The following is a 14562-nucleotide window of genomic DNA, read 5'->3' as shown; positions in this document are numbered from 1 at the left end:
ACGGAATGCGTTTTCTTTTTGTTCAGGGATGCGGAGCAAGACAGATCCGACACAATAGAAAACGGATCCGTTCCCCATTGACTTTCAATGGAGTTCATGACGGATCCGTGTTGGGTATGTTAAAGATAATACAACCGGTTCCGTTCATAACAGATGCAGACTGTTGTATTATCAGTAACGGAAGCGTTTTTGCGTTTTCAGTGTTTTTAATGTTTGCTCAATAAAGATTGTTCATTTATTTTTTTGTATATTGAGGTGTGCTCATTGTTTATACCTTACTTCTGTCCTCCTCACAATTGTCTATAGTTTATATTAGTGAGGTTTTGTAACACTCTGTATTTTCTAGCGGTGCCGCCTATTGCTATAATTCTTAGGCCTCATGCACACGACTGTAGTTATGGTCCGCATCCGAACCACAGTTTCTGCGGCTCGGATGTGGACCCATTCACTTCAATGGGGCTGCAAAAGATGCTCCATGTGCTGTCCGCATCCGTTGCTCCGTTCCGAGGCCACACAAAAAAAAATATAGCATGTCCTATTCTTGTCCGTTTTGCGGACAAGAATAGGCATGTCTACAATGGGCTGCCCGTTCCTCACACGAGCGGCTTCCGTGGTTTGCGGACCGCAAAAAACAGCACGGTCGTGTGCATGAGGCCTTAGTTTGAGAAATTATTTTACGCCAGAATTGTGGCAATTTAGTGCTATATGTCTCATATTAAGTCCCAAGTGTACTCTGTCCTGATGGAGTATAAACTGACGGAGCCTTTGTAATAAATATGGCTAGATTGTAGACTAAAAGATCCGTATCTTGTGCGACAAAAAATTGGTATGTGACATTTTGCAAATTTGCTGCAAAAAATTGGCTTAAAACCAAACAGCTGCTCAAAAAAACAATTAGACAGCAAAAGTTGCATCTTCATAAATTACCCCGTAAGTGCATTGCTACACATTCAGGTTTTTTAATACAGTTTTTGAAACTAAGATTAGGAATGATTTAAAAAAAGAGGGGGAGTAGTATTTGCCCTTAATAACTTCTTTTATGATTCACGTCTGATTTTTGCTTCAAAAACTGCATCAAAAAGCCTGAATGTGTGGCAGTACTCACAGCAAAACAGTATCTTAAAAATGATGAGGAAATTAAACACAAAGGGCCAGATTTATCATTACTCTGACAGCTCACTCCACTTTCACATATGGCTAAAGTCAGTTTTAGCTAAGTCAGATTTATGATCGGCCCTTTAAAGAGGACCTTTCATCCGAATCAAGTATGTAAACTGAATATACATACATGGAGAGCGGCGCCCAGGGACCCCCCTGCACTTACTATTATCCCCGGGCGCCGCTCCGTTCTCCGGTGATAGCCTCCGGTAAAGTCATAGTTAGGCTCTACCCATTTGAGCCTGCCGGCGTCTCCTTCTCCTATGCTGTAGCGCTGGCCAATCGCAGCGCTCAGCTCATAGCATGGCTAAGAGCTGAGCGCTGCGATTGGCCAGCGCTACAGCATAGGAGAAGGAGCCGCCGGCAGGCTCAAATGGGTGGAGCCTAACTATGACTTTACCGGAGGCTATCACCGGAGAACGGAGCGGCGCCCAGGGATAATAGTAAGTGCAGGGGGGTCCCTGGGCGCCGCTCTCCATGTATGTATATTCAGTTTACATACTTGATTCGGATGAAAGGTCCTCTTTAAGACTGCGATAAAAGTGGTTTGACGGTAGCAGTTTATCCGTCAGTAAGCGGCTTTACAAAAGTCGCACGTCTTTACGAAAAAAGTCGCATATTCTTTTAAAATGTTGCATAAGATAAGCATGGTCCACACTGGAGTGATTTTGCACATTTTTTTGCGACTTTTTAAATAGTAATAGTATTTAGTAAATAGTATAGTAAATCTGTCTAGAGATTCATTTACATAAGAAAACACGCCACTTTCAGAAAACTGGCGAGCATAGTGCAGAGCCAATAAAAGTCACAAATTTTTGCGCAGTTTAAGCGATTGCGCAAAAATTCGTGACTTTTTCACTCCATTATTCTGACTTGAGCTAATGATAAATCTGGCCCATAGTAACTTAGGCTATCAACATTTGGTTAAAAAAGCAGGACAAAATAGTAAAGAAAGCTGCACATTTTTTTCTGGTAAAATGACGACTATCATGATGAAAACCAGATCTACCTTATTTTAGGCTAGGTATACACAGCGACACTGATCGCGTCCAGGATCGCAGAGTAGTGGTGAGCCCATAGAAATTAATGAGAGCCCTAACCTTAGTCAATGGGGTCTATTGGGTGCCGTTGCTGTCTGTCATCAGACAGATTTAGCGCTTCTGTCATTTTACTTGTTGTGCTCTTGTGATGGAGTAGAACAGTGAAAATGATCAGCGATGTGAACGAGCCCTTAGCAAGTTGCAAAACATTTCATTCATACATTGATTAACCCCTTCTACCCCCAGCGATTTTCCATCTTTATTTTTTACTCCTTGCCTTCCCAGAGCCATAACTTTTTTATTTGTCCATTCACACATTCCAAATGTGGTGAAATTGGAAAAAAAAACACCATTCTGCCACAGTTTTATTGGTTTGGTTTCTACAGTGTTCCCTATGCGGTAAAACGGACCATGACCTTCATTCTCTAGGTTAGTCCAATTACGGTGATACCACATTTATATATATATATATATTATTATTATTTTTCAGTTTTTTTGATTCCAGAGGGGAAGCAAACCAGGCTGGTGCAGTGAGCTGCATTTATATTAATATAAGCAGATATATAACGCGAGTTTGACCGCGACGCGTGGTTGATTAAGTGTGGTTGCGTAAGTGTGTGACTTAAGATTAAGTGAGGGAGTATCTGAGAGCTAAATTATTTGTGGACATTGATAAGTGGCTGTGTTTGACTGTATTTTGTGCTGTGATAACACTTTTTTTTTTTTCTTTCTCCAGGGGTTGCACAGGTGAGCAATTAGGGTGTGGCTGTTTAATTAGGGTGTGGCTGTCTAATTAGGAGACTTTAAAAACTCAGCAGTAAGAACAGCACAGCCTTTTTGATTCCAGAGGGGAAGCAAACCAGGCTGGTGCAGTGAGCTGCATTTATATTAATATAAGCAGATATATAACGCGAGTTTGACCGCGACGCGTGGTTGATTAAGTGTGGTTGCGTAAGTGTGTGACTTAAGATTAAGTGAGGGAGTATCTGAGAGCTAAATTATTTGTGGACATTGATAAGTGGCTGTGTTTGACTGTATTTTGTGCTGTGATAACACTTTTTTTTTTTTCTTTCTCCAGGGGTTGCACAGGTGAGCAATTAGGGTGTGGCTGTTTAATTAGGGTGTGGCTGTCTAATTAGGAGACTTTAAAAACTCAGCAGTAAGAACAGCACAGCCTTTTTGATTCCAGAGGGGAAGCAAACCAGGCTGGTGCAGTGAGCTGCATTTATATTAATATAAGCAGATATATAACGCGAGTTTGACCGCGACGCGTGGTTGATTAAGTGTGGTTGCGTAAGTGTGTGACTTAAGATTAAGTGACTTTAGATTCAGGGACTTCGGAGGGGGACTGCAATTAGCCTGTATATTATTACTACATTGTATTGTATTTTTTTCTTTTGTGGTGTAATCCCCATTTAGTATGTGTTGCACAATTGACAACGCAGTCCAGTGCACATCTTGCATGATGTATGCAGTCCTGGAACAGCCGTTCCAGGGTGAATTTTTTTGTTCAAGATGTGAGCAAATTACCCGTTTGGAATCGCTAATCGAGTCTCTAAATGGGCAAGTTGCAACACTGAGAGGCATTGACAATTTGCAAAAAAGTTTGCTTCTCACCGAGCAAGCACTCTTTGGGGTAGATGAGGGAGAGGGTGACAGAGAGGAGGCTGAGGAAAGTGAGGTAGCTAGCTGGGTAACATTTAGAAAGCGGGGTAGAGGGAAGAGTGCCAGGGAGGCTAGCCCTGATCTGACACACCCCAACAAGTTTGCACGTTTGGCAGATGAGGGGGATGTCAGTCCAGGGACGGCACTGCCGCAGCCGGACACTTCCTCTGCCAGTCAGGGGAATGTCAGCTTCGGTAAGCAGGGGACCAGGAGAGCAGGGCAGGCCAGACAGGTGCTGGTAGTGGGAGACTCAATTATTAGGGGAACAGATAGGGAAATCTGTCACAAAGACCGTGATCGCCGAACAGTGTGCTGTCTTCCTGGCGCTAGAGTTCGACATATCGCGGATCGGGTTGACAGATTACTGGGAGGGGCTGGAGAAGATCCAGCGGTCATGGTCCATATCGGAACCAATGACAAAGTTAGGGGTAGGTGGAGAGTCCTTAAAAATGATTTCAGGGATTTAGGGCAAAAGCTTAGGGGAAGGACCTCAAAGGTAGTATTTTCCGAAATACTACCGGTACCACGGGCCACACAAGAAAGGCAGCGGGAGATTAGGGAAATTAACAAGTGGCTCAAGAACTGGTGTAGGATGGAGGGGTTTGGGTTCCTGGAGAACTGGGCCGACTTCGCTGTCGGCTACAGCCTCTATCGTAGGGACGGGCTGCACCTCAATGGGGAAGGAGCAGCTGTGTTGGGGAAGAAGATGGCTAGAAGGTTGGAGGAGTGTTTAAACTAGGGACTGGGGGGGAGGGTAATTACACTATAGAAGGGGAAGATAGTGCAGATAGAGACCGGGGGCAAGGTAGTGGGACTGGGGGAGAAATGGAAGGAGGGACAAGAACAGTTCAGAAGGAAAGGTGTAGGGTAAAAAATATACATAAACCTCTCATATGTATGTATACTAATGCCAGAAGTCTGACTAATAAAACTGGTGAACTGGAATTAGTGATGTGTGAGGAGGACTATGACATAGTGGGAATAACTGAGACATGGCTGGATGATAGCTATGACTGGGCAGTTAATGTACAAGGTTACAGTCTGTTTAGAAAGGATCGTCAAAACCGGAGAGGTGGAGGGGTCTGCCTTTATGTAAAATCTTGTCTAAAGCCCACACTCCGTGAAGATATAAGTGAGGGACATGAACATGTGGAGTCACTGTGGGTAGAGATACATGGAGCTAAAAACAACAATAAATTACTAATAGGAGTCTACTATAAACCACCTAATATACCAGAGTCCACAGAAAATCTACTACTAAACGAGATAGACAAGGCGGCAAATCATAATGAGGTGGTTATTATGGGGGACTTCAACTACCCAGATATAGACTGGGAAACTGAAACTTGTATATCTCATAAAGGAAACAGATTCTTGGCAATAACCAAAGACCATTATCTCTCCCAACTGGTTCAGGACCCGACTAGAGGGACGGCCATACTGGACTTAATATTAACCAATAGACCTGACAGAACAACAGACGTGCAGGTTGGGGGACACCTGGGAAATAGTGACCATAAAGTAATAACCTTCCAATTATCATTCAAAAGAGCGTTTCTACAGGGAGAAATAAAAATACCAAACTTCAAAAAAGCTAAATTTAGCCAACTAAGAGAGGCCATAGGCCTAACTAACTGGGACAAAGTCCTCAAAAATAAAAATACAGCCAAAAAATGGGATATCTTTAAAAACATCCTAAAATCTCATTGTGAGAGGTACATACCGTATGGGAATAAAAGGTTAAGGAACAAAAAGAAACCAATGTGGATAAACAGAACTGTAAAGAAAGCAATAAATGACAAAAAGAAAGCATATAAAACCCTAAAACAGGAGGGTAACACGGAAGCACTGAAAAACTATAAGGAAAAAAACAGAACATGTAAAAAACAAATAAAAGCGGCCAAACTAGAGACCGAGAGATTAATTGCCAAACAGAGTAAAACTAACCCTAAAATGTTCTTCAATTATATAAATGTTAAAAAGTATAAATCTGAAGGTGTCGGCCCTTTAAAGAGTAATGAGGGGGGAGTCGCAGAGAGCGACGAGGAGAAAGCAAAGCTGTTAAATATTTTTTTCTCCAATGTATTCACTGAGGAAAATAAACTGTCAGATGAAATGCTGAATGCTGAAATAAAGTCGCCATTAAAAGTGTCCTGTCTGACCCAGGAAGAAGTACAACAGCGACTTAAAAAAATCAAAATAGACAAATCGCCAGGACCGGATGGCATACACCCCCGTATCCTAAGGGAATTAAGTAATGTCATAGCCAGACCCTTATTTCTGATATTTGCGGACTCTGTACTGACAGGGAATGTCCCACAGGATTGGCGCATGGCAAATGTGGTGCCAATATTCAAAAAGGGTCCAAAAACAGAGCCTGGAAACTATAGGCCGGTAAGTTTAACATCTGTTGTGGGTAAACTGTTTGAAGGTTTTCTGAGAGATGCTATGTTAGAGCATCTTATGGGAAATAAGCAAATAACGCCATATCAGCATGGCTTCGTGAGGGATCGGTCATGTCAAACTAATTTAATCAGTTTCTATGAGGAGGTAAGTTCTAGACTTGACAGCGGCGAATCAATGGATGTCGTATATCTGGACTTCTCCAAAGCATTTGACACTGTACCTCATAAAAGGTTAGTATATAAAATGAGAATGCTCGGACTCGGAGAAAACGTCTGTATGTGGGTAAGTAACTGGCTCAATGATAGAAAACAGAGGGTGGTTATTAACGGTACATACTCAGATTGGGTCACTGTCACTAGTGGAGTACCTCAGGGGTCAGTATTGGGCCCTATTCTCTTCAATATATTTATTAATGATCTTGTAGAAGGCTTGCATAGTAAAATATCAATTTTCGCAGATGACACTAAACTGTGTAAAGTAATTAACACTGAAGAGGACAGTATACTACTACAGAGGGATCTGGATAGATTGGAGGCTTGGGCAGATAAGTGGCAGATGAGGTTTAACACTGAGAAATGTAAAGTTATGCACATGGGAAGGAATAATGCAAGTCACCCGTACATACTAAATGGTAAAACACTCGGTAACACTGACATGGAAAAGGATCTAGGAATTTTAATAAACAGCAAACTAAGCTGCAAAAAACAGTGTCAGGCAGCGGCTGCCAAGGCCAATAAGATAATGGGTTGCATCAAAAGGGGCATAGATGCCCGTGATGAGAACATATTCCTACTACTTTACAAATCACTGGTCAGACCACACATGGAGTACTGTGTACAGTTCTGGGCTCCTGTAAACAAGGCAGACATAGCAGAGCTGGAGAGGGTCCAGAGGAGGGCAACTAAAGTAATAACTGGAATGGGGCAACTACAGTATCCTGAAAGATTATCAAAATTAGGGTTATTCACGTTAGAAAAAAGACGACTGAGGGGAGATCTAATTACTATGTATAAATATATCAGGGGGCAGTACAGAGATCTATCCCATCATCTATTTATCCCCAGGACTGTAACTGTGACGAGGGGACATCCTCTGCGTTTGGAGGAAAGAAGGTTTGTACACAAACATAGAAAAGGGTTCTTTACGGTAAGAGCAGTGAGACTATGGAACTCTCTGCCTGAGGAGGTGGTGATGGTGAGTACAATAAAGGAATTCAAGAGGGGCCTGGATGTATTTCTGGAGTGTAATAATATTACAGGCTATAGCTACTAGAGAGGGGTCGTTGATCCAGGGAGTTATTCTGATTGCCTGATTGGAGTCGGGAAGGAATTTTTTATTCCCCTAAAGTGAGGAAAATTGGCTTCTACCTCACAGGGTTTTTTTTTGCCTTCCTCTGGATCAACTTGTAGGATGACAGGCCGAACTGGATGGACAAATGTCTTTTTTCGGCTTTATGTACTATGTTACTATGTTACTAATAGTAAAGAAAAAAAAAAAAAGCTTTGAAAAGTTTTTTCTTTGCTTTGCCATATTTTGACCCCAGAACATTTTTTATAGTTATGTCTACAGAGTTGTGTGATAGCTCATTTATTTGCAGGCAATCTTTAGTTTTTATTTATACCATTTTGGGGGATGTGTGACTTTTTGGTCACTTTTTATAAACAAATTTTGGGAGGTGAAGGGTTTTCTTCCATTATGCTGGTCGCTAAATAGGATTTTTTTAATACTTTAATAATATGGGCATTTTCGATGCCTATGAAGTGTATTTTTTTTATTTTTTTTATTCTAGGTGAAAGGGAGGCAATTTTAATTTTTTATCCCTTTTTTTTTTTTTTTTCTTTATCCTTTTTTCCCCCCCTACTTTCTATTAGGCCCCTGGTGAGAACCTAACATCATGCAATCGTTAGATTGCCACTTCTGTATATCAATGGAAATAAATCCATTGCCAAATAGAAAATTTAGTATAGTGCAATGTAGTGCTGCCACTTTTTATATAATAATTCTTTATATAATACATTGGAATATACCTGTGAAAGGCATCAGAGCCTCAGCAGACTCCGGCCTTTCATAAGCAACAAATGGCTCCCTTGATTGCCGAGGCGGGAAGCCATTTCAGGCCCGAAAATGCAGGCCCGGGTTTTGCGCTCTCAGATGCCATGGTCACATTTGTCACACGCAAGTGGGTGTCATCTTTAAAGACCTGCCTTCCGTCGTACTATTATGGCAGAGGTTGGGAAGAGGTTAAGCATGATTTAAATGAAAGTGGAAAACTTGAACTCTTTCAATGCCAAGGATGCATGTCTCAAATTAAAAGGTATCAGTCACGAGTTTTAGGGTGTGTTCACACATTTTAGCTTAGTTTTAGCTTGCTCCAGCTGTTAGCTGAATTTCCAGATTCAGGGAACCCAGTGGTTGGATACAATCTACTAGTTATCCCCTATCCTGTGGATAGGAGATAATTTCATCTAACTGGAATAAAACATGTTTGAATATGATTAGTTGTTATAACTTTTTAGAATGCAGACATTTCTTAAAGGGGTTCTGCACTTTGTTTAAACTGATGATCTATCCTCTGGATAGATCATTAGCTTCTGATCGGCGGGGGTCTGATACCCGGGATCCCCGACGATCAGCAGTTTGAGAAGGCAGCAGCGCCGTGGCTTTCTCACTGTTTACCGCAGACCCAGTGACGGTATCACTGGCCTGACGGGCTAAGTCCTGTTCACTTGAATGGATCTTAGCCCCGCCCAGGCCAGTTGATACAAGTCGTGACGTCACTGGGACTGCGGTAAACAGTGAGATCGCCGCGCCGCTGCCTTCGCCCCAGATGTCGGACCCCCGCCGATCAGAAGCTGATGATCTATCCAGAGGATAGATCATTAGTTTAAACAAAGTGCAGAACCCCTTTAAGCTGTATATTACTGTACTGTGCAAAAGTATTAGGGCATGTGTGGAAAAAATTGTACAAAGTAAGCTTTCAAAAATAGAAGTGTTAATAAATTTAAAATTTAATTTGTTCTGAAGCAGGACAACAACCCCAAACATACAGCCAATGTCATTAAGAACCATCTTCAGAGTAAAGAAGAACAAGGTTCCTAGAAGTGATGATTTGTCCCTCCCACAGAGTCCTGATCTCAACATTATCGAGTGTGTCTAGAATTACATGAAGAAATAGAAGGATTTGAGCTATCTTACAGCCACAGAAGATCTGTGGTTTGTTTCCTTCAAAATCTGTGTGCAAGTGTACCTAGAAGAATTGATGCCGTTTTGAAGCCAAAGGCTGTTCACACCAAATATTGATTTGATTTAGGTTTCTCCTTTGTTCATTCACTTCACATTTTGTTAATTGATGAAAATAAATATTAACACTTTTACAGGGTGGCCCTTGAAAAAGTAGTCTGCCTCCAGGGATGTTATGACAAAATGAATGAGCAAGTGGATTTATTTTTTTAATTACTCACAAGTCACAAAAGATGCTCAAAGTGGTCCCCATTCACATCTATGCATCTTTGGGCACGTCTGATTATCTTGGCTTGATACTGCTTGCCGCTCTTCAGCAGTGATTCTGCAGAAGAAAAAATGTCCTGCTTTTTTCAGCAAGATGGGACAACATGCCACACCTCACTGGCACGGGTTCATAAACTATTTACAGAGGAGCGAACTGTAAGCAAGGCCTTATGGCCACCACGTTACCCAAACTTGTCCAAATGCAATTTTTATCTGTGGGGAAATTTAAAAAAGAAAGTGTATGCTCACAATCCACATCCCTGGATGAACTCAAGGAAAACATCCCAAACTTTATCCACAGCATCACTGAAGAGCTAGAAGCAGTATCAGCCGACATACTCAAAGACTCCTAGATGTGAACGGGGACCTCCTTCAGCATCTTTTGTGACTTCTGGGTAATATAAAATAAAATAAAAAAATAAAAAAATCCACTTGCCCGTTCATCTCGTCATACTATTGCTGGAGACGGGCTACTTTTTCGTGGGCCACCCTGTACTTTTTAAAGCATTCTTAGTTTGCAGCATTTTTCCCACACCTTTGCACAGAACTGAATTTGACGGTGACTTGAACTCATCTTGCAAGTTGGATTCCCTGGATGGATTTAAGTTGAATCCACCCGCCAAGATAGCAAACCACATATTAGCATATCTACATGTTACATTTGGATACATTGTGACAGCATAACAACTGAATGATAAAACAATAGACACCAAAAAATTGTGATCAAGATATATATCCTACATGATGTCTTTTGTGGCAAGTATTGGACTATGAATTTGGGTTCATTGATTGGTGTGAATCACAGTACAATACAACGGAATGGCATATCACCATTAGCAGACGAGTGTAGTGAAAATTGAATTTCCATGTCCCAATACAAAGTCTGTTACTTACCAAGTGCCATTTTACTCACTTTTATGTGGCTGACTGACCTTATACCACTGCAGGAACCGTGAAGCGCTAACAATCTGCATTCCCAATGGCTATACCAGTGCAAGCAGACGGGGCCAGATTTTACATCAGAGCCCAGGGGATTCTGATGTAATGTATATTTGTATATTTGTAGTTATAAGGATATTCAATACTGTATGATGTAGTATTAAATAGTGCCGAACAATCAATTTGCCTTTCTAAAAATAAATTGCTAAAATAACCCTGGATATACAAGAGAAAATATGTGTGGATTTCAGAACCCATAAAAGGATTTATTTTGTGTCTTGTTTTTTTTTCTATTTGTCTGAACTGTTTCATAACGTCTGCTGATCTCTTCCAAGTTTTCCAGTGTTTAGCAATATTCCACTTAAAGCTGTTGTGTATGTGATTTGTAAAACTTTCCTCATAATGCAGCTTTTTTTTTTAAAGCTTATTGAGATAAAGCTGCTAAAACATGATGTAATTTACATGTCTAGAAAGAAAGTGTGATATCAGCAGTTATATTTAGCCATTCCATAGTTATCTGCTCATGAAGATGGCAAGATTCCCATCTTAGAGGCAATAACAGGAAGCCCTTTAAATGAATAAGTTGTGTCTGACCAAAAAAATTCTAAAAAAAAAAGGTAGCAGTAAGTATACATTCACACTTGTGGTAGAGGATTCCGGCAGGCAGTTCCGTTGCCGTAACTGCCTGCCGGATCAGGCAATCCGGACGCAAACTGATGGCATTTGTCAGACGGATCCAGATCCGTCTGACAAATGCATTGAAATACCGGATCCGTCTCTCCGGAAAAACGGATCTGGTATTAATTTTATTTTGCATTTTTAAAGGTCTGTGCATGCGCAGACAGGAAAGCCGGGTCAGTTTTGCCAGAGCACTTAATGCTGGATCCAGCATTAATACACTTCAATGTAAATTAATGCCGGATCCGGCATTCCAGCAAGTGTTCAGTATATTTGGCCGGAGAGAAAACTGCAGCATGCTGCGGTATTTTCTCCGTAGAAAAAAACATAAGGACTGAACTGATGCATCCTGAATGGATTGCTCTCCATTCAGAATGCATTAGGATAAAACTGATAAGTTTTGTTCCGTTATTGAGCCCCTGTGACGGAACTCAATACCGGAAAACAAAAACGCTAGTGTGAAAGTACCCTTAGTAATAGAATCAAAATTACTACAACAGAATTCTAGTCAAAACGATCAAATATCTCATGTGTTACCCTGGCAATCACAGATGTCCAAAATGATAGGGTTCAGCCCCTTGGCACTGTTCTGGAGGTGGGATAAAGACATGGGGGGGGGGGATTATCAAACTAGTGTAAAGTAGAACTGGCTTACTGGCTTAGTTTCCCATAGCAACCAATCAGATTCCACCTTTCATTTTCCAGGAGAGCTGTGAAAAATGAAAGGTGGAGTCTGATTGGTTGCTATGGGCAACTAAGCCAGTTCTACTTTACACCAGTTTGATAAACCTCCCCCAGAATTTTTCTTCATCTTTCTAATTGCATTGCATTCTGGTGGTCTCAAGAAAAAATGTTATCCACATAAGTACTGTAATTACTAGGATTTTCAGACACAGCAACCAGAACAATATATAATTTCAAAATGACTATAAATATCGCATTCACATTTGCACCTCCCGTTCGAACGTCTATGCAAAAGACTGAGCCAATGATACTCTTCTCCATTGCACTAATTTAGAAGTTACCATTAACTTATCAGTCTAGAAAGTTTTAATCCAGACAAAAATGTTGACTTTGGTTCAAAGAATCTAAATATTTCTAGTCTAGTCAATGTGCTGCAGAGGCAAACTCGTAAGTAGTGTAGTCCTAAACTATCAAGTAGAAGCAGACAAAATGTAGGAAAAAGAGCAGAAAAGGTTAAGAAACCCAGAGTTTGGTAATGTGTAAGCCCCATATTATTCCATATATCAACATTTTTGTAAAAGATTGGAAATAACCAATTTTTATGTTCTCCAATCAATCTTTGTACCCATGACTACACAGTGATGCTAACAGGCAATTCATTTATACAGATAGAGGTTTTCTAAAAATGAGTCTCGTGATCATTTCTGTTGCCACTTTGCTTCATATTGTCAGTAAGCACGAATACCCTTTGTATGGCACAGCGCAAATGCATCACTCTTCTGTGTTCCTCTGTTCAAAGCACTTCTGATTGAATAGTTGGTCTTCCGTACTTTTGTAATTACACTGCTTCACTTATAGAACTCCATAGTCTCATTCTTAAAACATGTGTAGAACTACTTCTCCTTTCACACTGGCGTTTTGGCTTTCCGTATGTGAGATCCGTCATGGGCTCTCACAAGCGGTCCAAAACGGATCAGTTTGGCCCTAATGCATTCTGAATGGAAAAGGATCTGCTCAGAATGCATCAATTTGCCTGCGTTCCGTCTCCATTCCGCTTTGGTGTCCGTCTAACGAAACTGAGCCAAACGGATCCGTTCTGAGTCACACAATGTAAGTCAATGGAGACGGATCCATTTTCTATTACACAATAGAAAACGGATCTGTCCTCCATTGACTTTCAATGGTGTTCAAGATGGATCCTTCTTGGCTATTTTAAAAATAATACAAACGGATCAGTTCTGAACGGATGCAGACGTTTGTATTATCTAAACGGATCCGTCTGTGCGGATCCATCACGCGAACCAGCGAACCTGGCACAAGCCAAAATGTTCCCTCTAAGCCTTTGTAGCTAATGAGTGGTCTGTTTGGGACTGACTGCTCCCTCTAAGCTAGCCAATACAAAACCACAACAAATAATATAAATTAATAATTAGTTATAAAACAGCCATATGTCAATAGACTAAACCAGCATAGATGGTTCTCTAGGACACCTAGTTCTAGGAAGTCAATTCCACTATATCTGCTGGTCTTAAAGGGGTCACCTGGGAATTAGATATTAAAGACCTATCCTCAGGACAGACTCCTGGCACCCCCGCCGTTCAGTTGTTTGAAGAGGCCACTGCACTCACCAGAGCTCCAGTGAGCGCTGTGGTCTCTTCACAGCTTACCAAGCACCGCACCATACATTGTATATCGGCTGTACTTAGTATTGCAGCTCAGTCCCATTCACTTGAATAGGAATGAGCTGTGCCTAGGCTACATGACCAATGTATGATGTCACTGGTCTGAGAAGAGGCCTAAGTGCTCACGGAGTGCTGCAGCCTCTTCCAACAGCTCTTCGGTGGAGGTCCCAGGAGTGGGACCCCCACGGATTAGATATTAATGATCTATTATGAGGATAGGTTATCAATATCAAATTACTAGATATTCTATTTAGTCACCGTATTTCACACAATCTAATTTAATCGAGAATGGTATAACTAGCAAATTTCTAAATCCCTTTGGGCATGAGAGAGAATACTGAGCCCCCAAGACTGATAGAAGCACTGCCTATACCAGAGGTGGGCAAACTTTTTGACTCGTTGGCCCCAATGGGTTCATGTATTGTACCCGGGCCAAGAGTAGATGGATGGGGCGTTTGTGTGAATTAATATAAATTTTATTTTAATTTCGTAACATTAAAGGTTTAGTTTAATTCAAGGTAGAACAGCATAAAAAGTTTTATGCAATGTATTTCTTTCATAACATAGTATGTATAACTCATCTTCAATTTTAGTGGGAACAGTGCTGTTGGTCTCCCTTTTTTGCTAAGGCAGCAAAGTCTGGAGTTAGCTTTGTTGTTGCAATTCGCAGAATAGATACTGTGCCAGTATATAGGGCCCCCATAGTTACCCAGTATATAGGGCCCCCATAGTGCTTCCCCTCTTCTCCATAATGTCCCCCCATATTGTGCCAGTATATAGGGCCCCCATAGTGCTTCCCCTCT

The sequence above is a fragment of the Bufo bufo genome, chromosome 5 (genome assembly GCF_905171765.1).
Source record: "Bufo bufo chromosome 5, aBufBuf1.1, whole genome shotgun sequence".
Lineage (NCBI taxonomy): Eukaryota > Metazoa > Chordata > Amphibia > Anura > Bufonidae > Bufo > Bufo bufo.
This window is presented reverse-complemented; position numbering follows the sequence as displayed.